This window comes from Pteronotus mesoamericanus, unplaced genomic scaffold (genome assembly GCF_021234165.1).
Source record: "Pteronotus mesoamericanus isolate MK-2021 breed Mesoamerican mustached bat unplaced genomic scaffold, CSHL_Meso_final contig_24, whole genome shotgun sequence".
Classification (NCBI taxonomy): Eukaryota; Metazoa; Chordata; class Mammalia; order Chiroptera; family Mormoopidae; genus Pteronotus; species Pteronotus mesoamericanus.
The window spans coordinates 19,536,056-19,559,397 of NW_026555100.1; positions in this window are offsets into that span (position 1 = coordinate 19,536,056).

Sequence of the window (23,342 nt, forward strand, 5' to 3'; positions counted from 1 at the left end):
GTAAATGTACCATGGTTTTTTGGTCCACTCATTTACTGTTGGACATTTAGGTTGCTTCCAGAACTTGGCTATTGTAAATTGTGCTGCTATGGACACTGGAGTGCACAGGTTCTTTTGAATTGATGTTTCAGGATTCTGAGGGTATAATTGCAGCAGTGGAATTGCTGGGTTGTCAAGGACCATGTATAAAGGACACATGGACAAAGCCAAAAAGGGCGGGTTTGAGGGTGGGAGGTGGGGATGGGTGGGGCGGGGGGGGTTGATGGAGGACAAATGGAGACAACTGTACTTGAATAACAATAAAGAAAAAATAAATAAATGGGGTGTAGCGAGTAAATAAATAAATAAATAAATAAATGTTTGTATACCTTTTATCTCTGCAATGTCTGCATTACTCCCTGGTTCACATTTTAAAATAAATAAATAGAAGTCATAATTTTAATAATAACACTAATCACTACCATTTATTGATTATTCTATATACCCAGGATAATTCCCCCCACCCCCATTCCCACACCCCCCATCAAGCCTGGGACATTTTTTCAAACAAGAAAGTCTGATAACCACAAGCCTTATCTCCTTTATTAGTTTCCAGCCACTGCCATGACCCCAAACTTCATCCTCTGATTCTGAAAGCTAGAATGACCGCAGTGTTTGTTTTGAGTATATCTGCCACCACCCCACCACACTGCCCCAACCTGGCCTCCCAACTGGGCAATTGTCTTCAGGCTAAAGGTTAAAACCACATATAAACTAGTGTGATTTCCCTCCTTCTGGCTCAGTTCCCTTCTAGTTTCTGTCTGCTTTAAGTTTCTTTCCATTTTCTTCAAATTGTTGCTTTTTAACATTTTGCCCGAATTACATCTAAGTAATGATTATTTCAATAGTGGTCACTCTGGGAAAACCAGAAGTATTTTTGTTGGCTGAGTGGCTAATTTTTCTAATTTTAAACACAAGTTTTGACTCCTTTTAAAAGAATAGTTCCAAAAAATAAATGATACCATGACTCTGCCAAGAATATTTCTGTAGGAAAAGAAGGTGTTAATAATTTTGATGAAGGGGATAATTCATGTAGATTCATCCAAAGTGTTTGCTTGCTCAGTCATTTCAAACAGACTAATCAATAATTACTTTGACTCACTAGGGAAATAAACTACTAGAAATAATTAAATGCATTTGGAACCATACTGAAAATACATTGACTTTAAAACATTATAGATCATAATGTCTTAGGTCAGAGAAATTGTATATTATAAGTGACTATTGCTGCTTTTGTGCTAATTGCTTCACTTTGTGTTTGCCAAAATCTATCACGTTTTTACACAATGAAGTATTCTTTATTTCCTTCCTTAATGTCGTTCTTTGGTCAAAAAATACAAAAGAGGCCATATATATGGTGATGAAAAATGATTTTATTTTGGATGGTGGGCACACAACACAATCTGCAGATCATGTATCAAAGTAATGTACATTTGAACCCTGTATAATCTTATTAACCAATGTCACCCAATAAATTTAATTAAAATACATAATAGTGTGATTTTTTTACATTGAACCAAAGCATGTTCTTTAAGTGTTTTAAACTTATTTTCTATAATTTCCAATAAATTCTGTTTTTTTTCCTCTACATTCAGTTGTGCCCTGATCCTCATAATAGAGATTAATTTTTCCTGCAAACCAAAAATGTGGGTTCAATCCCTAGTCAGGGTCACCTTGGGAGGCCGCCCATCCATGTTTTTCTCTCACATGGATGTTTCTCTCCCTCTCTTTTTCTCTGACAAGTCCCTCTTTCTCTCTCTCTCTAAAAAGTCAAAAATAAAAATAAAAAAACATTTAAGAAAACTTGAATTAGAGTGAGAAAATAGAAGTTTTATTTTCTCAAGAGATCTATTAGGCTATAGAGACCTGATCTAGTAAGAAGATTCTAGACTTAGAAACCACCAATAAATAATAAGTTAGAGATTTTTAGCAATATGTGAGATAAGAACTGAACATTTTAACTTGCCCTTATTCATTTAGTCCACAAAAACCCTACAAGATAAGTGCTATCATTAATTATCCTCAATTTATAGAAAATTTAAGGCACATGTTGGTTAAGAAACATGCTTGAGAATTCACAGCTAGAAGGGCTTGGTGGTGGAATTGGAGTCCAGAGAGCATAAATCTTAACTATTCTAACATCAAAATTTATTAAAAATTCAAAAATGTTTGGAATAATGGCCTCTCTCTGGTTTATCTTGGCAGTTCACTCAAGTGTTTGAATCTAACAGTTACAGTTTAAACATATCATTTTTTTTAAGATTTTTAAATTTATTTTTAGAGAGGGGAAGGGAAGGAGAAAGAGAGGGAGAGAAACTCCACTGTGTGGTTGCCTCTCACACGCCTCCTCCTGGGAACCTGGCCTGCAACCCAGGCATGTGCCCTGATGAGGAATCAAACCAGCCACCCACTGGTTTGCAGACCAGAGCTCAATCCACTGTGCCAACCAGCAAGGGCTAAAAATATCTTAATCACTCAAAAATGCATATGTTAGTGAGTCCCAAAAGAATAGAGAGGGGAAAAAAAGAGAGAACTAATTTTATGAGAGAACTGAAAGCTATGGTGTGGCTGTTTGTCATTCAGTTATACCTGGAAGAGAATCTGACATTATATTTGAATATTTACATACTCCACCTACTTCATCAGACCTTCATTCTCAGACTGCAATTGTTTTTTCAATTTGAGGCTCAGAGAGATCAAGTTGCTTGCTCAATATCACATTGCTGATTAATTACAGAACCTGTCAGCTGCTTCCAGAGATTATGTTCTATAATACTTCACATTATGTCATTCCTGTCAACCCATTCTAGGAAAATATTATTAATAAATGATGACCCAGGGAACACAAACTGTAGTACTCACCAAAAATATATGCAAGACAAGGTGAACATGTGTATCACCTTAATTAAGTGTATCAAACATTACCTTTTACTTCATAGAGACAAAAAATGTTTCTCTTAACCTAGCACTGCACAGATGAGAAGATACTCCAATGCTATGTAACATATTACCTATTGTGTTACCTTTTTAATTACTAGCTAGCAATATGCTAGATGCAATAATTATCAAAAATTTCATCAAACCAAGGGTGTATTATATATATAAATGGCTTTTTTAACGTGTGCTTTCACTTACAGATATTGATATTCTAGAAAAATGTGGAGGACTTTTTCTGGATATATAAAAATAGCTAATGAACTTAGTTATTATAAATAATGCTGCATTGAACATAGTGGTGCATTATAACTTTTTAAATTAGTGTTTTTATATTCTTCAGATAAATACCTAGAAATGGAATAGCTGGATCATGCAGTAGTTCTATTCTTAATTTTTTGAGGAACTTCCATAGTGGCTGCACCTACTTAGGTGTGCATTGATAGTTGAATGGATAGAGAAGACGTGGCACACAAATAATGAGACACTACTCAGTCACAAGAAGATGAACTATCACCATTTGCAACAACATGGATGTATTATGCCAAGTGAAAATAAATCAGAGGTAAAGGACAAAAAAATCATATGACTTCACTCATATGTGGAATATAAAGCAAAACCAAAACAAATAAACAAACCAAATAAAACAAAAACAAATTCATAGATACAGACAATAAAATAGCTGTTACCAAAGAGGAACAGGGGGGATGGTGAAGAGCCAAAGGGGTAAAGAAAGTCAAATGTATGGTGCTGAACGCAAGCTAGACTTTAGGTGGTGAGCACACTATAGTGTATACAGATATCAAATTATTATTTTGTATACATGAAACTTATAAAATATCATAAACAATGTTATCTCAATTAAGAAAAAAGTAATATATCATTTAGTTGAGTAAATAAGTATAGAGATTTACAGTAATAGACCATCAAAGATAGATGTTATAGATAGAATATCTAGAGAATTTATAATAGTTTCTGTTTTCAAGTTTTTGTACAAGTGTATCATTCACACTTTAAGTTCTTTTTATAAATAATTTCATATATACATGTATGTATGTGTATGTGTGTGTGTGTATATATATATATATATATATATATATATATATATATATATATGCAATTCAGTACTTAAATGCAGCCTGCCTGCCTTTTCTTCTCAGCCTGTTCCCAACACAATGTCTGGGAAAAAAAATCAATTTTTATATTTCAAATTCAATAAGAGTTCATTTTACACATGCCCCAGAGCTCCCTATGAATCTATTCTGAATTCTGTCTCATGGTTTGGGAGGATTAGAGGGCAGTCTTTGCCTAAGCCACAAGCACTTTTGCAACTTAAAACTTCAAATTTAACAAGGTCAGAGAGTTTTCTAAGAAAACTAATCAGTTACTTAGAACACTGAGATCATAAACCACTCAGTCATACCAAATAGAGGTAGACAGTAGCAAAAAAAAAACAAGGCATCTTTGGTGAAGAGAAGTGCTGAATAATACAGTTACCATTCTGAGCCCTAGGTACCAAACACTGTATGTTGTACCTTTATAACACATTATGTTTTTACTATGAACAATATGTCATCATATGTAATTATTAACATCATCATTACAGGAATAGAATATATAGCATATTCTATTATATATTATTATTTTATATAATATGTAATATTATACATTGTTTTATATATAACTCAATATATAAATGAAAGTTATTGCATTCCCACCCCACACCCCCAGCATTATTGTCTCCAGTTTTGTGTATACTTTTCTTAATTATGAATTAGTTTTAAATGAACACATAATTTTACAGTAGACTTTTTAACAACTTACGTATAAGTATTCTAATTTTCCTCAGGTTATTATTCTTGAAAACATGATATTTAATATCTTCATAAACTGCCAGAAAACATTTCATTATTTTTTTATTTATTGTTCAAATACATTGTCTCCACCTTCCCGCCACCACTCTCCCCTGCCCCACACACCCCACCTCCCACCCTCAATCCTTCCCCACTTTAGCTTTGTCCACGGGTCCTCCATACACACTCCCCGATTTGACCCTTCCCCTTCCTCTCCCCGTTACCCACTTCTCCTTCCCTCTTGCACTGTCAGCTTCCTTTTTCTTTCAGGGTTGCTGGTTATATTTTCATTGCTTGTTTGTTTTATTGATTAGGTTCCACTCATAGGTGAGATCATATGATATTTATCTTTCATCCCCTGGCTTATTTCCCTTAGCATAATGCTCTCCAGTTCCATCCATGCTGTCGTGAAGGGTAGTAGCTCTTTCTGCTGCGTAGTATTCCATTGTGTAAATGTACCATAGTATTTTGATCCACTCATCTACTGATGGACATTTAGATTGGTTCCAGCACTTGGTTATTGTCAATTGTGCTACTATGAACATTGGGGTACATAGGTTCTTTTGAATTGGTGTTTTGGTATTCTTAGGATATAATATCAGCAGTGAAATTGCTAGGTCAAAAGGCAGTTCCACTTTTAGCTTTTTGAGAAAATTCCAAACCGTTTTTCACAGTGGATGCACTAGACTGCTTTCCTACCAATAGTCCAATAGGGTTTCCTTTTCTCCACATCTTTGCCAGCACTTGTTCGTTGATTTGTTTGTGATGGCCATTCTGACTGGTGTGAGGTGGTATCTCATTGTGGCCTTTATCTGCATTTCTCTGATGGCTAGTGAGGATAAGCATCCTTTCATATGTCTCTGGGCCCTCTTTATGTCTTCCTTGGAGAACTATCTGTTCAGGTCCTTTGTCCATTTTTTAATTGCATTGTTTGTCTTCCTGGAGTGAAGTTGTGTGAGTTCTTTATATATTTTGGAGATCAAACCCTGTCTGAGGTATCATTGGCAAATATATTTTCCCATATGGTTGGTTCCATTTTCATTTTGCTGATGTTCCCTTACTGTTAGACAATTTTTTCATTCAAGAATTTTACTTTAAGACTACTGTAACAAATTATGATGTATATATATATTTATGTGAAATTTGGATTATTTAACATTGATTTTTATAATAGTATTGCATTTAAAAAATGTGTATCACTTAATATTTCATTTTTATTTTTGTTTATATATTTTTAATAAAAATTATTTTGTTGTCTTTAAAGAAAATATAATTCTTAGTTTACTTTAACTCAAATGGATATACATTTTTCCAATTAAATTTAAAAAATTATACTTTTTATTAAAATGTTGTGGTGTAAAATGTTTATAATGGAAACCAATTTTATTTATTATGGCTGCCATACTCCTGTTTCACCCCAAGTTTAATAATTTTAATTTTTCTGGTTTTAATTACTTTAATCATTATAGGGCTATAATGGTTACCTCTAAAATACTAAAAAATATACTTAGCCAGTTCATTTATTAATCCATGTAAATTAGACATCAGATATTATAATCTGCTGTGAGATGATGATTCAGTTTGCTTATATTCTCCTCGTCTCCCTTTCACATGCTCAACCCACGTTTGGTAATACATGGTTATTTTTGTCTCTGAGTGATTATAGGTCTAAATAATGCATTTAGGTCTCTATTTCTTCTGTTCATTTTAGCTGATACCTTGACAACTCTTTATATATGAATTTCCCTTTAAATTGCCTTCCACATTCTTTACTCTTTTAGTTTCCTGCCTTCTGTTATTTTTATTTATATAACAATTAATTTTCTGTGTTTTCTCTAGACCATTGCTAAAGATTAAATTTAAAATATGTTTATTATTATTAGTGTATAAACATATGGATACATGAGAAAAACTATAACATATATACAGGAGTGTCTAATATCTGACACATAGGTATTCCAGATAGGGATGAGAGATAGAGGGATTGAAGGTTAATTTAGTGTCTGACACAATGAATAATAAAAAAGACTAAATCTAGGAATCTCAAAATAATAGGGTATAAAGAAAAATAGCTCTAAATTACACCAGGAAGGAGAAAAAGAAAAAGCAACATGTAAAGGAACTAAAATCATACTGATATGAAATTTATATATAAATTGCCTTCAGACAATAAAATGACACTTTGATTTCCTGGAAGAAAATTAAAAGGCAGTTTTCAATCTATAAATGCTTTTCCAAACTTTCAATCAATGTTAGAATGAAATATAGATGATTTCAGCCATAAAACATATTTAGAAATTTTACTTGCCATGCATCTGCTTTTATAAAGTTATTTCAGGTATTTCAGGGTATGCTCCAAATACAGATGAGTAAACTAGTAAATAGAGAACAGAATGAATAAACTAATGTGGACAGTTACTCCCCAGAAAACCTAAACATTTATCATTCTTTTTTTATCATTTTTTTATTTCAATTACAATTGCCATACATTATTAGTTTAAGGTGTACACTGCAGTGATTAGACATTACATAATTTAGTAAGCGATCATCGTGATAAATCTCAGAATGAACTGACACCATACATAGTTATTAGACTATAATTGACTATATTCCCTATGTTGTACTTTATATCCCCATGGACTATTCTGGGACAACCCTTCTACTTTTTTGCTCATCCCCCTAACCCCTCTCCCATCTAGCAATCATTAAACTGTTCTTGGTATCTATGATTCTGTTCTGTTCTGAATGTTTATTTATTTTGGTTTTTAGACTCAACTGTTGATAGATATGCATTTTTTGCCAATTTATTGCTCATAATTTTTATCTTATTATTCTTAAAGAAGACCCCTTAAAATTTCATATAATGCTGGTTTGGTGGTGATAAACTCCTTTACCTATTTCTTGTGTTGGAAGCCCTTTATCTGTCCTTCAATTCTAAATGATAGCTTTGCTGGAAGAGTAAACTCGTTTGTAGGTCCTTGCTTTTCATCATGTTGAATATTTATTGCCACTATCTTCTGACCTGCCAAGTTTCTGTTGACAGTCTTATGGAAGCTCCCTTGCAGGTAACTAACTGCTTTTCTCTTGCTGTTTTTAGGATTCTCTCTCTGTCTTTAACCTTTGGCATTTTAACTTTGATGTGTCTTGGTGTGGGCCTCTTTGGTTTCATCTTGTTCGGAACTTTGCACTTACTGGATTTGTATATCTACTTCCTACAACAAGTTAGAGAAACTTTCTGTCATTATTTTTTTCAAATAGGTTTTCAGTTTCTCTCTTTTCTTCTCATTCCAGCAACTTCATGATGCAAATGTTGATGTCCCAGAGGCTCCTTACACTATCTTCATTCTTTTGGATTCTTTCTTCTTCTTGCTGTTCTGATTAGGTGTTTTTTCTTCCTTATATTCCAAATTGCTGATTTGATTCTCAGCTTCATCCACTCAACTGTTGATTCTCTGTAACTTATCTTTATTTCAGTTATTGCATCCTTCATTTCTGATTGGTTCATTTTTGGTTGTTGGGGTTCTCACTTAGTTCACTGAGCATCCTCATAACCAGTGTTTTGAAGTCGGTATTTAGTAGATTGCTTGTCTTCATTTTATTTAGTTCTTATTTTGGAGTTTTGTTCTGTTTCATTTGGGCCATACAGTCTTGATAGAGTGGCCTAATCTGGTAAGTGTCCTGTAGGGGCCTTTGGCACAGCCTCCTCAATCACCCAACTGGGCACTCAAGTTATGCCCACCCTCTGGGCTATGTATACTCTCTTCTTGTACTTGAGCCCTAATTGCTATTGGCATGTTAATGAGAGGGATTTATCCAGGCCAGTCAACTACAAGGACTGGCTATGACTGCTGACCCCCAACCTCTGACCACCATGGAGGATCAGCTGTGGAGAGGCCCACTCCACAGAGTAGGACTTACTTCAGCCCACTGAGTCTGCTCCTTGAGGGTGTCACTTGTGGAGGTAGTTGGGTGGTAGTGCTCTAATGTGGTCTGAAGCTGTCCATTGCATGTGCTGGCTCTGGAGCCTCCCAGGAGTTGTAGGTCAAGATCAGCCACCACCTGTATTCTGCCTGGGGCCACCCAGTATAAGCTACAAAGCATTCTAAAGATGGCTGCTTCTTGTGCTGGGCTTGGAGGTACTCAGGTGAAGCCAAGCTGTGAACTAAGGCCCGCTGCTGCTAGTGTCTGGCCTGGGGCCACCTGGCAAGAAGTAGAGGGCTCTTGAGAAACCAGATGCTTCTTGTTTGAGAGAACTTAGAGAAATCTGAAGCATGAGCCAAAACAAGTCATTCATATGGAAAAGCCACAGGAACTGGCTTGGGTAGGCCTGAAAGTTGAGTGGGGTGGGGTCTCAGTGAATTACCAGGGTGGGGGAAACATTGTGAGCTAGGCTGATGGAGACTCATATAGAGCACCCACTTGCTGGCTCTGTCGGACAGCAAAGGAACAATGGCCTCTGGCGACATAGGAACGATGACCTCTGCCAGCACTTCTACCCAGGAGAAATCTTCTCCCCAGCTCTCACTCTGATGTCAGACAATACAGTTTCTTACCATATGTCTCTGGTGCCTTTCAAGCTGCTGTCTCTATCTTGGAGCTCAGAGGGAGTGAGTCTGAGTAAGTCCTTGTGCAAGCCCTTTAAGAGGAACTACTTGGGACTCCAGAGGTTTCTCTCTTCCTCAGCTTTAATCCCTGATGCTTTTTACAGCCAGAAGTTATGGGAACTTCTCTTTCTGGCACTGGAACCCTTGTCTGTGGGCCTGATGTGGGTCTGGGACCCCTTTCTCCTGAGATATGGTTCCCAGTTCTTATCTACTACATGTGGGTGCATGACCAGTCTGTTCTGCATCTCCTCCCTTCCAACCAGTCCTGATATGGTTTCTTCTTTAATTTCCTTGTTGTAGGACTTCTAGTCAGTTCAATTTCTGGTGATTCTCAATGATGGTTGTTCTATAGTTTAGTTGTAATTTTGATGTTGTGCTAGCAAACCACTAGGAAGAAAATACCACTTTTACCTACACTGCCTTCTTGACTGGAAGTCCCCAAACATTCATTATTCTGTGAATTTTCTTTATTACTCTCAGAATTTGAATTAACCTTTTTCTTTATTACATTTTATAATTAAAGCAGCACTTAATCCAAATACTAAGTAATTGACCTAGATTGAGTCTGAGAACAGAGGGTTCCAATGGTGGAGAAACATGAAGGGAAAGGAATCCAAGTTATCTGACAGTCTTACTGAGTCTGTGGAACAAACAATACAGTACAATGCATATTATACCAATAAACACTCTTGGGTGGCAAAGAGGTAGGAAGTTATTTAAGAATGCAATGTAAATTACCACAAGCTGTATTAATAGATTGATTAGGAATAAGACAGGAGTGAGCACTGTGTATATTTATACACTGAAAAATATTCACGTGAATTTAGGTAAACAACAGAATTAAAAGCCATTTCATTTTTACAATGTAATAATATAATAAAAGTTGGGTGGCAAGAAGGATAAAAATGTTGTGCAATAATAATGTAGCTGTGTTCTCTTGATGAACCTCTCCTTTGACTAGAAAAACTTATCAGGACCTCTGGTTTTAAGAGTGGTGCTGGCAACCTAGCAAGTTGATTACCCAGTGGAACGTGTCCTCTTTAGGGAAAGAATATGACTGTTAGAATGAGCAGTTTCCAACAGAATACTTTGAGAAGGGCATCCGCTCACAATAAAATTTTAATTTTGCCCACTCAGGTTAATTTCCTTAGAGCTGCAACTCTCAACCAGTGTGCCACAAGAAGTGCAATGACCGGTGTGCCACAAGAATTTTTAAAACATGCAATAACTGTTTAGTAAAGGTTACTGACCCTTTTCTCTTAAACATCAAATTTTAAAAAATGACAACAGTCAACACAGCAATAGCAGTCAGGTGTGAACGAATCAAAATTATACCTATTTTTGTCAGATTGGCAAAAAATATATTTTTTGGTGTGCCATAGACTTTTAGTAATTAGTGTATGTGTGCCACGAGATGGAAATGGTTGAGAATCACAGCTTTCAAGGAACAACTACAGGTTTGGTTTTTATCTGGGTGCAAATGAAGTGTCTGTCTGCTTAAATGGTCAGTTTCCTTTTCTGGTGGAAGAAGGAAGTGTGAATTGGGGCAGCTGTTTCACAGACATTTAAAACAATCCTTCCACTCTTGTCCCCACTTCTATGTGTAATCTCTACATTTCCCTCCCCAGAAGTCTGCCAGAAGGATAAGCTTCTCCCCATATGTCCATTTCCTCTAAGACAACTTCACTGTGGCTTCTATTCTCTGATCCATCAATATGTTTAAATGCTTCGATTTACTGCCTGTCTTCCAAAAGGCTAAAACTTTCATCTACTGAAAAATTTCTTTTTCTCTATATGCACATTTTTTTGTTTAGTTATCTTAGAGCACTAAAAACCTATGATCATTTAACTCTTCAAGTGCAAGCCCCTGCAAATATTAATTGACCGTGTGTGTGTATGTGTGTAGTGACGTGAGATGGAGAATTAAAACTTTTAAGCTGTCCATAGGGCGATCCTTGAAAAGCTTAAGGAATCTTGTATTATTTTCATCAACAGTAATAAAGAACAACATTTTTCTTTTAAGGTTAAAACATTTTATGTCCTATTAAATAACCTCCTTAGTTTTAATTTCACTCATGACTTTCACTTCATATTGCTGGTTGCATCATTAGGTGATGGCAGTAACATGTTCCTGCCATCATCTAAACAATTTTATATAATAAAATTCAAAAGTGCTTGACATTTTTGAGTATGTCAATATGAAGAAGCTACTCCTTGCTGACACAAATTCATTTTTTTCAGCCTAGTAGTTTTCAAAAGGTGACAGAGTTATAATAAGGTAAATCTAATCAAATTCAAATTTATAATTTTTTAATATTTAATGTGATATTTTGAAGCATGACAATTCTTAAAATGAAGTTAAGTAAGTCTATCATTCTTTTCTCTATATTTCTCTATCTTCTACCAAAAGGTAAACCTTGGTGAAAGGTAAATAAACATATGTCTGCTTATGTAATCATAAAGCAATACCTATTGCAGTACTAAAAAATAACCAAGAGTTGAAAATTAATTATGCTATGACTAATTGTGCTACTCTTGAGGTCCATGAATATAAATAAATATATTTTTAATTTTATTTATTTGTATAAATAGAAATATTGAACATAGTTGCTCATTGTATATTAAGCAATTTACCTGGGTTCATCTAATTCAGCCTTCCTGGATAGGTACTACTAGTATTAGCCACATTTTATACAAAAGGAAAATGACTTGATCACATAAAGAGTCAGTGATGGAATTAAAATCTAAGCTGCATGTCTCTAAAATCCACATTCTTAAGTTCTATATTTACACTTCTCAATGTTTTCTGGATGACACATATCAGGTACATATTAGCTAATTGTAGAACTATAATCTGGAGGACTACAGAAGGGCATCTAGGTAAAGAGAAGGGGAGACACAAAAGTACAACATACAAAAATTTGGTGTGTTTGATAATTTATAAATGCTTAAGGTGCTACAATGTAGAATAAGAGAAAGAGCTTGCAGGACATAAAACTTTAATGGTAGTCAAGAGACTGTCTCATAACATGCAAAAAAATTTTATCTTCCCACTCCAACCTGTTCTTTCCCAGATGACCCCAAGCTAATCTGTGTTGAATTGAGAGAAAAAGAACAACAGGTGAAAAAATGAAACAAAATAGCCTTTCAGTGTCTGAACTATGTCTAAAGGAGATCTTTGATGTGAGTCCCTGGACATGGGAATGATTAAAGCACAATAACCACTAAGCCTACTAAGATTTAAGGGACTTGTGTTTATGAATAAAACAAATCTTCAACCCTCAATTCTGTGATTTCTTAGTTCCTGAATTAACTCAAAGCCCCCCAAACTTGTGCTAGCAGAAAAACCATCTACAAAAATTTTGCAGTCTCCAACAAAGACCAGTTGTCGAATGTCCCATATACCCATGATGAATGGAAAAATAGCAATTGCATGCCCCAAAGCTAAAGCCAAGTTGGAATTTATCAAATAAAAATGCAAAAGACCCACTGTAATTTGAAACTCAAATTCAAATGGGCATCCTATATTTCGTCTGGCAGCTGCTGCACAGAGGACAATGGGAAAGTAAGTTTATCTCAGAGAGAAAGCCAACAGCTGCCACATATATAAATCAAGGATTATGGCCAAAGCATGAAATATTTTCAATTCCTGCCCAGGAAGATTGAATAGTATAGATAAATACCACTGTATATTTTCCTCCTTAGATGTGCATTTTTCTCAGTTTTCATTTTCTGTCTCAATCATTGTTTACTGAATAAGTGTGAGAGATGCAAGTAACTTGTCTTTTTATTTCTAGATGGTCAATTCATGAAAGGCCATTTCTAGACCTAATGAGGCAGGTGATGTATTCTCCAAATACTTTGGGCTTTAGCGATGTATAATAACTGGTGAAATTTATGGTTGTCTCCATTAGGAATAGAGTGTGAGTGGTCTATAGTGAGAGAAAGTACTTGTGTGTAGTTGATCAATGAGGGGGATGATGACTGATCACTAGCTTCTCCTTTTTACACACATTTACTTTAAAGGAACCTTTTTAGTTGGCATGTGGGCTTCTATATAAAGACTTTATCAGCCTTCTTTACAGATAGGTAGCTCAGTGACTAAGTGTTGTAACCAATGGAATATGCTCAGAAGTTATGGGTACAATATCCAGATTATATCCTCTAAAGATAAAGGCCGTGTTCTTTCTAGTCATTTATCCCCTCTTTTTGGCTGGAGGGCAGATTTGAAGGTGGGAGTTGAAACAGGCTTTTTGTACCACAAAATAAAAGTTTCATATTAAGAATATGAGAGCAACAGAAGTCCATGTCTCTGATGATAATAAAGCTTCCTTCCCCTAAATTTTCCATATCGAAAAATAATCTTGTTGTTCAAACTACTTTTGCTTGGGTATACTTTAATACAGAAGCCAAAACAAGCATGTAATATATATGTATTTAAAATGTTAATACAAAATGTGAGAGGAATTTGGGAAAAACAAATATGAAAATGTTAACATTCTGATTACAAAATGTTAAAGAAATAAAAAAATGAATCCCAATGTAAGATCTCAATAGATATGTAGAATAAGGAACAACATACTATTATTTCCCAAGAGAAGGAAGACAAATAAAAATGACATGATTAATAATAGCAATAAAGGTAACAATATAAAATAATAATAAAAATCATTAAAATAACAATGACCAAACATTGCTATGCACATTATTTATCAGCATTATGTTATAATCTTAAAAGCCTATGAAGTAGATATAATTATTTTCACACATCTATTATTAAAATTAGAGACTAGAGTGACATGTCCAAAGTCACAGATGTAGTATATGACCAAGCCAGGCTTCAACCTCACTTCTGACTCCAGAGCTGATACTACTTTTACTCGCCAAACTGTAGGAAAAAGTGGCTCATTAATAACTGAAAGAATTTCAAATTAATGCAATTTGTTAGGCCGTGAAATAAATACTACTAATAATATACAATGCTGATAATGGTATTACAAGACAGCTACCCCTAATTATTCATGGCCATTTTAAATTAGAATCAGCAATTTGGAAACAATTTGCCAAAATGAACCCTAAATTATTTATAGCAACAAGTATTTTGAAGAAGCAATTATTTTTTAAAAAGTTTTAAAAAATCTTTAAATATGTTGAATCAATGAAATTTCTACAATAAATAAATGAATAATAATGAGCAACGAAATAGTATCTGTTTGGCAATTCCTCATGCAAGTAAAACAAGTTAACATCTAAATAGTAATCAGAATGAGAAAAAAGAAAACTCTTCAACATCGAAAGCTCAGACTGACAAAAATAGTGAAATATGACAAAAATGTCTGTAGAATAATCTACCATAATTTGGAGAAAATTAGTGAGATTTTTATATATTCCTTATGTCTTTTTAATATGTGACCAATGAAATACATTTTTGGGTGTCAGAAGGCTGAAATTATATAATACTGATTTTGCATTAATTTTTAAGTGGGTATTCCAATTATATAGTATTAATGTTTTTTCCTTGTTGAAAATGACATAGAAAGTTTTTTATTTGCTCTAAAATTTGGAAATTGTGGTAACAGTAAAAGGCAAACCGAATAAATGGCTTATAAAAAAATCATTAAATCTTCGTAATTTGGAAATTAAAAAATGATCAGGTGATCTGTAGACAAATTCTGAAGAATGACAAATTATTAGGAAAATATGAAATAAAAACACATATATTGTTTCAATGAAAATAATATTTTTATCAAATTTCCCTTGTTTACAAAAATAGAATTCAGTGATAGATTCCATTCTTTTAAGTGGATATGATTCCATTCTATCTGTAAATTAGACATTTAATAGATCTAAGAAGAGAGAAAAATGGAAGAAGGTAAAATAGTAGTTGACAGGGGGAAAAAAAGAGACAAGAAAAAAATCACAAAAATGAAGACATGTATGAAATGACCACAGAGGAGTAAACTGAGCCATGTAGAATAGAAATATGGGAGAATATATAAATTAGGAAAAAAATGAGCAAAAGGAAATAAAATTTAATGAAGATTAAAGTTCCCATAGAGAAAATAACATATAAATGAGATATGTAAAAACTGAATATTGTTTATAAAATGCTTAAATAGAGTCCTTTAAAAATGAAAATAAAGACAACTAAAACAACCAAATTAAAGACAAGCCAAAAGAAATATATTTCTGAATTAAAAGACCATCTGAATGCACATGTTGCAAGAGCGCAACATACCTTGAGAAATATTAAAACAGAAGAACATAAGATTGTAAAACTACTAAATTTCAAAAGATAAACTATTTTTACACAAGTCAAAACACCAAGTTATTTACACAAGATCTCAGTTTTATACAAAGCAACATTCGACACCAGGAAATAGTCCAATGATACCAATAAAATCAATTAAAAAACAAATCAAGGACAACAATTTATACATATGCATTTTTTTAAAATAGAAAGTCATTACTATTTTGCTATAAAAAACAACTTAGAGAATATTCTTATCATATGTCTTTCTTGAATAATCTGCTGGATGTGATTCATCCCAACTAAAAATAAAGGTTAGAAGAACTATAAAGTATTAGAAATGAGAAGTGAATATGTTTGTTGGTAAAACCAAGACTGAAGCAAATATAAGAAGTATGTTAAAGATATAAACTCTTACAATAGAAAAGATATTGACCACCTATGTTGAGAGGTCAAGAGGGAAAGTTGAAAGATTGTGCAGTAAGGCTGGTTTTCTTATCTTTAATGGATAATAATCAAAAGATTACATTCATAACTGATAAATCAAGTAGCAGAGTTATAAGTATAGAGAGTTACTCTAAAAAGAGTACTAAGGAGATAAAGAATTCAAATTGTCGTTTTACACTGCTCAGGGTCTCCAGAGGCTGAAATCAAGATATTGGCTGGGACTACAATTTTATATGAGGCTCAAGGTCCTCATTCAAACTTCCTGGTGCTGGCTGAATTCATTTCCTGGTGGAGTATGAACAAGGGCTCCATTTTTTTTCTGGCTATAAACTTTCAATCCCTAGAAATTACCCAGAGTTCTTTGTAATGTGAGTTCCATAGGCAGTTCATAACGTGGGTGTTTATTTTTTTTTCTAGGCTTCAGGATAATGTCTGCTGCTGCATCTTGTCCCTTTCAAGGGGTGGCCTAATTAGGCTAGGGATAGTCTCCCTTTTAATTAACTCAAAATCAAACTGATCAACAATCTTAATTATGTCTGTAAAACTTTGCCATATATGCAAAATTATCATAAGAATGATTGTCTCTCATAGTCACATATTCTGCCCACACTCAAGGGGAGTAGACTTTATGAGGAGGGCCCGAGTCATTGGAGGTCATTTTAGAATTCCGCTTATCACAAATCTATTTTAATTGAAAATAATCAAATTGATTTTGTGTATTTCCATGCATAGATGTAGAACATCTTTCACAAGAACACAATAACATTAAAGCAATTTTTATTGTATACTCTTTTAAACAATGTATAGTCTATTAAAGTTAAAGAAATGATTTTAAATAAATTGCTTATTAAGTAAATTTGAAATAATTATGTCAATCATTGATTTGTTGTCCTGAGATAGTCTATAATTTAAGCTTTATTTCAAATAAATAATGTACTTCACTTATGAACTTGTTTTATATCATGATAATCATGTAAAAGTTTGCCTCAAGTTAATTTTGAATTTCCTGCCCATTCAATGCCCATCACAAGTCCCAATTTATTAGAATAGTAACAGTAGATAGAACTTTAATGGAAACCATATATTCCATATATGAAGTTAAAGCCATTTCATGAGGTTGGAACCATATTAAATTGATTCTGTATATTAAAGTTAGAAGACATATCTAGAGTAATTGTTTAATGCAACTGTTAATAAGGTATTAATTTTGTTGCCTGTATGCATGTTCTCCTGAGGTGATTGGAAATTTGATTCATCTTCTACATTTGTTTTTTCTTTTCCCCAATTATCCCTATAGTTACAGATACATTATACACTCTTCAATTCTTCCTACTTAATAGTTCTCTGATGAATCATAGCTAAAGGAGGAATTGTCTCTTGTACAAATAATGTTACCAGGTCCCTTGGAAATATATTTATATAATGCAAAAGGATTTCAGTAGAGAGCATACTTAACTAAATGACATTTTTCTATTTTCCATATTGTTCAATATCTAATTATTATCTGTTGAATTGTTTATTGCTTTACTCATAGTGATTGTATGAAAAAATTTAATGCTGTGAGGGATTTCAACATCATTTGCTATAAGCTTCTCCCTGGGGAAAATTACCTACAAAGCATTCCTAACCAAGTACTATTTTATTTCATTTAATTTCATCAGTGGTAGATAAAACATAATACTCAGTGTAGCCATTTCTATCACTGAGTTCCTGCAATTATTAAACAATTACTTCTCATTTGAGTTGAAGTCCAGCACATTGTTTCTGGTTCAAGTTCTGGGGGAAGAAGAATGCACTTAATGCTATATCCAATCCTACATATTCAAAATCAATTTCCACACCTAAGGTTCATTTTCCTAGGGTTTACCCCTCTTCATTCTTTCAAACTTTCACTACTTCATTCTGATTCCTGTTACTTTGTTTCAGCCAGGATCAAGAAAAACAATCAAGGTTATAGGCTACCAAATAGGTAGCATCAAAGCCAACTCAAAAGAACTATCAGGAGAATAAGCACCCCTATTTCGATGCATGGGATATTTTCACATGATGATTACAATCAGCACAGTGTGGACTCATGAGCACTTGATTTATTGATACTGTTCATAAACATTTCTGAGTTACCTAAGAAATTATCCACATGAAGGTCCTGCTCAGTTCCTTTTATAGAGATTAACAAATGAATATTAGAGCACCTTAAGACCAAAAAGGAAATGAGCATAATTGTTTTCAACTTTCTATACAGAAGATAACTTTCTAAATATAAAAACAATGTAAGAATAAAAACAGTATGTAAACCTAGATATAATATGTGAAACAGTCTTAAAATTTCCACTTAATAACATATTTATAATTAATCTGGGGGTTCTATGTAGTTTTTAACCCTCTCATTAATGTCAATTAAGTGTCCTGGTACTCTTTCTTACTTTGAGAACTCTTTAATGGCTACCTGTTCTGGGTGCTTCATGTATTTCCTCTAGGTTTTACTTAAAATATGAACTTTTCCTCTTTACTTCATTTCTCTGTTCTCTCACTTTATTTAGAAAGACAGAATAAACCATATGGTATCTTTAACAGTCTGTTCAAAAATATCTTTAGCTAAATCACCAAGTTTCTTAGGAATTTTCTTTATTCATCACCGTAAGGGACCCTCCCCCCTTCTCCTCAATATTGTATACTTTCCCTCAAACTCTTACCAATCACCCCCTTAAAAGGCCCGTTATGCTTCCAGAAATACCTAGTCCAACAATCAACACCATGTGTTTAAGGTTTTCTTTTGGCAACAAGCTGCTTACAGGCATCAAATTCTGTTCTAATTATTAATGCAAAGCAAACCACCCCAAAGTTTAGTGATGTACATCAACAGGTATTTTATTATGGTCAACACGTTGGTGACTCAGGATTTAGAGAGAGCACAATGGGGATCACTCTTCTCTGGTCCATGATGTTTGGAAACTCAGCTGAAAAAATTCAACCAGCCCAGGGTAAGTTGACCCGCTTAGGGTTGAAATCTTATGAAGGCTTCTTCACTCACATGTAAGGCAGCTGTACTGACTGATATAAATGTTGGGTTCAGTTGGGTTTTGACCAAAACACCTATAAAAGCAGTCTCTCCTATATGTGGTTTGAAATTCTACACAGCATGGTGGTCACAGGGTGATTTGAATTCTTAAGACTCTGAGAACTGGTGGCTGTGCGAACAAAATGAAAAACTTCCTGGTATTTTTGTCACCTAGCCTTGGAAAACACATAACATCACTTTTATCATATAAACTTTATTGCACAACTCAGAAATCAGACCAAACTGAAGAGGAGGAATATAGATCCTTCACACTCAATAATTGAAATATCAAAGAATCTTCAAGCTTATTTTTAAATCACCAGACACATAATATTAAATCCCCTGATAATTTGTGTAGCACTGTACCTTTTAATATCTTCATTGTCATCTAGAGTTCTACTTTTGTGAAATGTCTAATAAAGTTTTACCTATTTTTATGAGTTGTCTGCCATTTTGTTACTTTTTTTTGTATGTTTAAATTTCGTCTTTTTACTGTTCATTTAACTTTTACAATATATGCATATTTTCATCTATTTATCCTGATTAGTTATTTCTATAACAAGTTTGATCTATGTAAATTTAGTCAACAATTACTCAAGGTAAAAGTGCACATTTTGTTCTTTGGGAGAATTTAGAGTCGTCTTTTTATACTTAATATTCTGTAATTTCATGAATCTTTGGTTGGGTGTAAGTTTTCGTCATGAGCATTTGATAAATAGTCATACTGAAAACTCACGCACTTTTTGTAATTCTCATATATTTTTGTTTTGACTTTTTCCTTCCCTTTTATCAGTTTTTTAAGGAAACATTTATTATTGTATTGGAACCACTGGATTGATCTTTCACTTATATTCTCTCTTCCTCTCTTTTCTTTCTCTCTTGATTTCCAATATGATGTCAAAATTATTTTCTGTAACATCTAAAGATATATTATTTCAGACAGTTTTTTTCATTCTGGAAGATTTATTCCATGTTTTCTCTTATTTTTTCATGGTACCCAATTCTTGCTTTGGGGATTGAACATATATTCATATATTTCTGCACACGCAGTTTAGTTCATTTTTTTCCCACCAAATTTTCTCTTTATTTCAAGATATTGAAAAAGGTGCTTGTCAACTCTGAGCTCAGCATGGGGTCTTTCACTGAATGTGCTTCACTAATGATGAGGGATATCAAAATACCAGAAATTGGAAGACTTTGTAATGCATTTTACATACCCAAGCATGGAAACATTTTAGAGGTCAAGTATGTATATAAATTCTTTCATATTTTTCATATCTATAAAATCATTAAGCTTATCCCAATGTTTGCAGCCCCAGGTTTCATTCCTACCCTACAGAACGTCTGTACTCTAATCACCAAGACAGAGTTTTTGTCACACTGACTTAGTCCTTCTTGACTATATCCTATTCCTCACATAATCTAGAATAAGCACTTCTCTGATTGTCTATATTTATTACTAATATTCTTCTTCCTACCCATGAGAAATTTATTTCCGTGTTCTATTAATGTTTTACTTTTTTCACCTCTTAATTGAAGCTTTATACTATTTTTATGTCTTCATTCTCATTTTAGTGGAATCTTGGTAGAGTTGCCTAGGTATTTATTGTCTTTCACCTATACTGGTAACAATGAAGTACTTTTTGACTGAGGATCCAAGATCTCCTGGGGAAAACTGGGTAAAGAACAGTCTTTGTTTATTGCTTTATATAACCTGGACAATAGAGATTATATAAAAATATATGAGTTGCATCATGGAATATAGGACTTGTAGAAAATTTTGACAACAGTGAAAAGTTGTTTGGTTATAATAACTTCTTATCTTATCCCTATTAATCAGATTGCACCTTCTTATAGAGGCAGCTTTGTTATGAAAATATTGACCTAATTTTAACCAACTTTTATTGTCAACATACATACAAGATAACTTAATAGAAAAAAAAATTGTCTGTGCTTGATACATCTTACCTGAATACTTGTGAATTCATTCTGTTAATGGAATCCATGCATACAACAGAAGCTAGACAATAAAGACCTCTGGACAATTTTAGAGCCTACATACTCATGATTAAATGATGGCTAAAATGAGGGTCTAAATCCATTGAATCATTATTTGACACCAGAAATAAATGATGGAACTAAAACATTGTATTTTGTCAACTTGTCACTGAGGTATTAGAAGAGGGTACTGAGCCTGAGTGTCATAGAGGAGGAGTGGATTGATTTGGCTAATGAGGAGATGTAGTTTAAGAGAGATCTGTTCATGTAATTAGTATGCAGGAAAGGGTAGACTGTAAAAAGGGCTGAGATAAAATTAATGGCTTAAAAAATTATGAGAGCAGAAAAATCCATTAACTGTTATGCTCAAAAGCAAAATAAGCGCATGCTGCAACCTTTCTTATCTTGGTATGAGGAAACAAATGATGTGCTAGGAATATCAATATATAAGAAACCATTTTCTCAAATGATAGAAATGAAATATCTTGATTTCTCCTAGAACTTTTCCTAGAGCTTCTCATAAAAAATAAATTTTTTTTTCAAGAATAAGCACTTGGGTCCAAAATGATAACATTTTAGATTATTGATTATTTGAACTATGAGGTTTTCCTGAGATTTGATTTTTATCCTGAGTGTATCATTTATTACTAATTCTTGCCATGATGTGATGTGGGCAATAACACGTTTGAGAAAACATATTGAAATTTCTTCAAATTTCAGTAGTAGAAAAATATTTATACACATAAATAAATTTTAAGAAAGCAAAGAGGGAGTGACATAAAATAAGTGAATCCATATAAAGTGTTGATCTCAGAAAGAAAAAAAAGCTTTGGCTGAGAGTACATTATTAGGCCTTTTTTGCAGACCATAACAAAATAAATAAAACAAAAACTCAAATAGCCATAACTAAAATGGAAAGCATTGATTTTCATAACTGAAGCACATCAGATTGTATGACATGGGTAAGAGCATATATTCATGAGTTAGATTATTTACTAGTTATGTGACTTTGGGTGAGTCACCTAACTACTCTTTATCTCCATTTCTTCATACATAAAATTATATAATAATTGTATCTACATCATAAAGTCCCTGTGAATTTTATACTCATTAGTCTTACCAAGTGCATAGAAGAATGCCTAGCAGAGAGGATTTGCTATATAAATTTTATTTATTATCTATAGTATTATTATTAAATCTAGATTTAGAGGTAGTTTCAAGCTCAATTGAATGTAGGCTATAAGAAATTTCCATTATAAATTTGTTCTGCTTTCCTTTATATTATGTATATTTCTTTCAGTCTTCTCTAAAGAAATATACCCAACATTGCCCTAAGGCAAGATGGGCACCATCAGCAGCAAACTTATATCCTACTAACTTTGCCACTTCTGCAGAAAAAGAATTTTTTCCACCTAATAATTTCAGCAAAATTTCTGGTTAAGTTTCTCATTAAGCTTGGATCATGGCCAAATTACAAAATAAACTACTGTGGTTAATGGTATAGATAGTGTCATTTTTGGACAGTCCTGAGACATACTCTGACCACCACAAGTGATAACTGGGTCAGCCTCTCTCAGACACTGTGAACTAGAAGGGAAAGAAAGAAGGTAATCCCCAAAATGCAATTAGCATGCTACTACGGAAGAAAGTAATTTAAAAAAAAACTTACTAAGCATTCTATGATCACAGATCTCTAACCATGTTGTAAAAAATCAAGACACATAAAAATTTGATAAGACCTTCGATTTACCAGTGACTATAGAATTCAACTGTTTCACTGCAACAAATCCATTGTGATGTTATCATGGGGATCAGCAAGCTACATTTTATGGACTTGGAGTGGGATTCCTATTAAGTTCTGCTACTGGGAGGTACCAGAGAAACAATGAAAGGTAAAAACAAAACAAAACAAAACAAAACAAACACTTACTAAAAAGCCTTTGCGCAGCAAAAGAAACTGCCAAAAACTAAAAGTAAAAGGCAACCAACTGAATAGGGAAAGATATTTGTATACAAGAGCTCTAACAAAGAGTTAATATCCAAAATATATTAATAACTCATACAATTCAACATTAAACAAACCAACCAATTTTTAAACATGGGCAGAGGGCCTGAACAGACACTTTTCCCAGAAATACATTCAAATGGCCAAAAGAGAT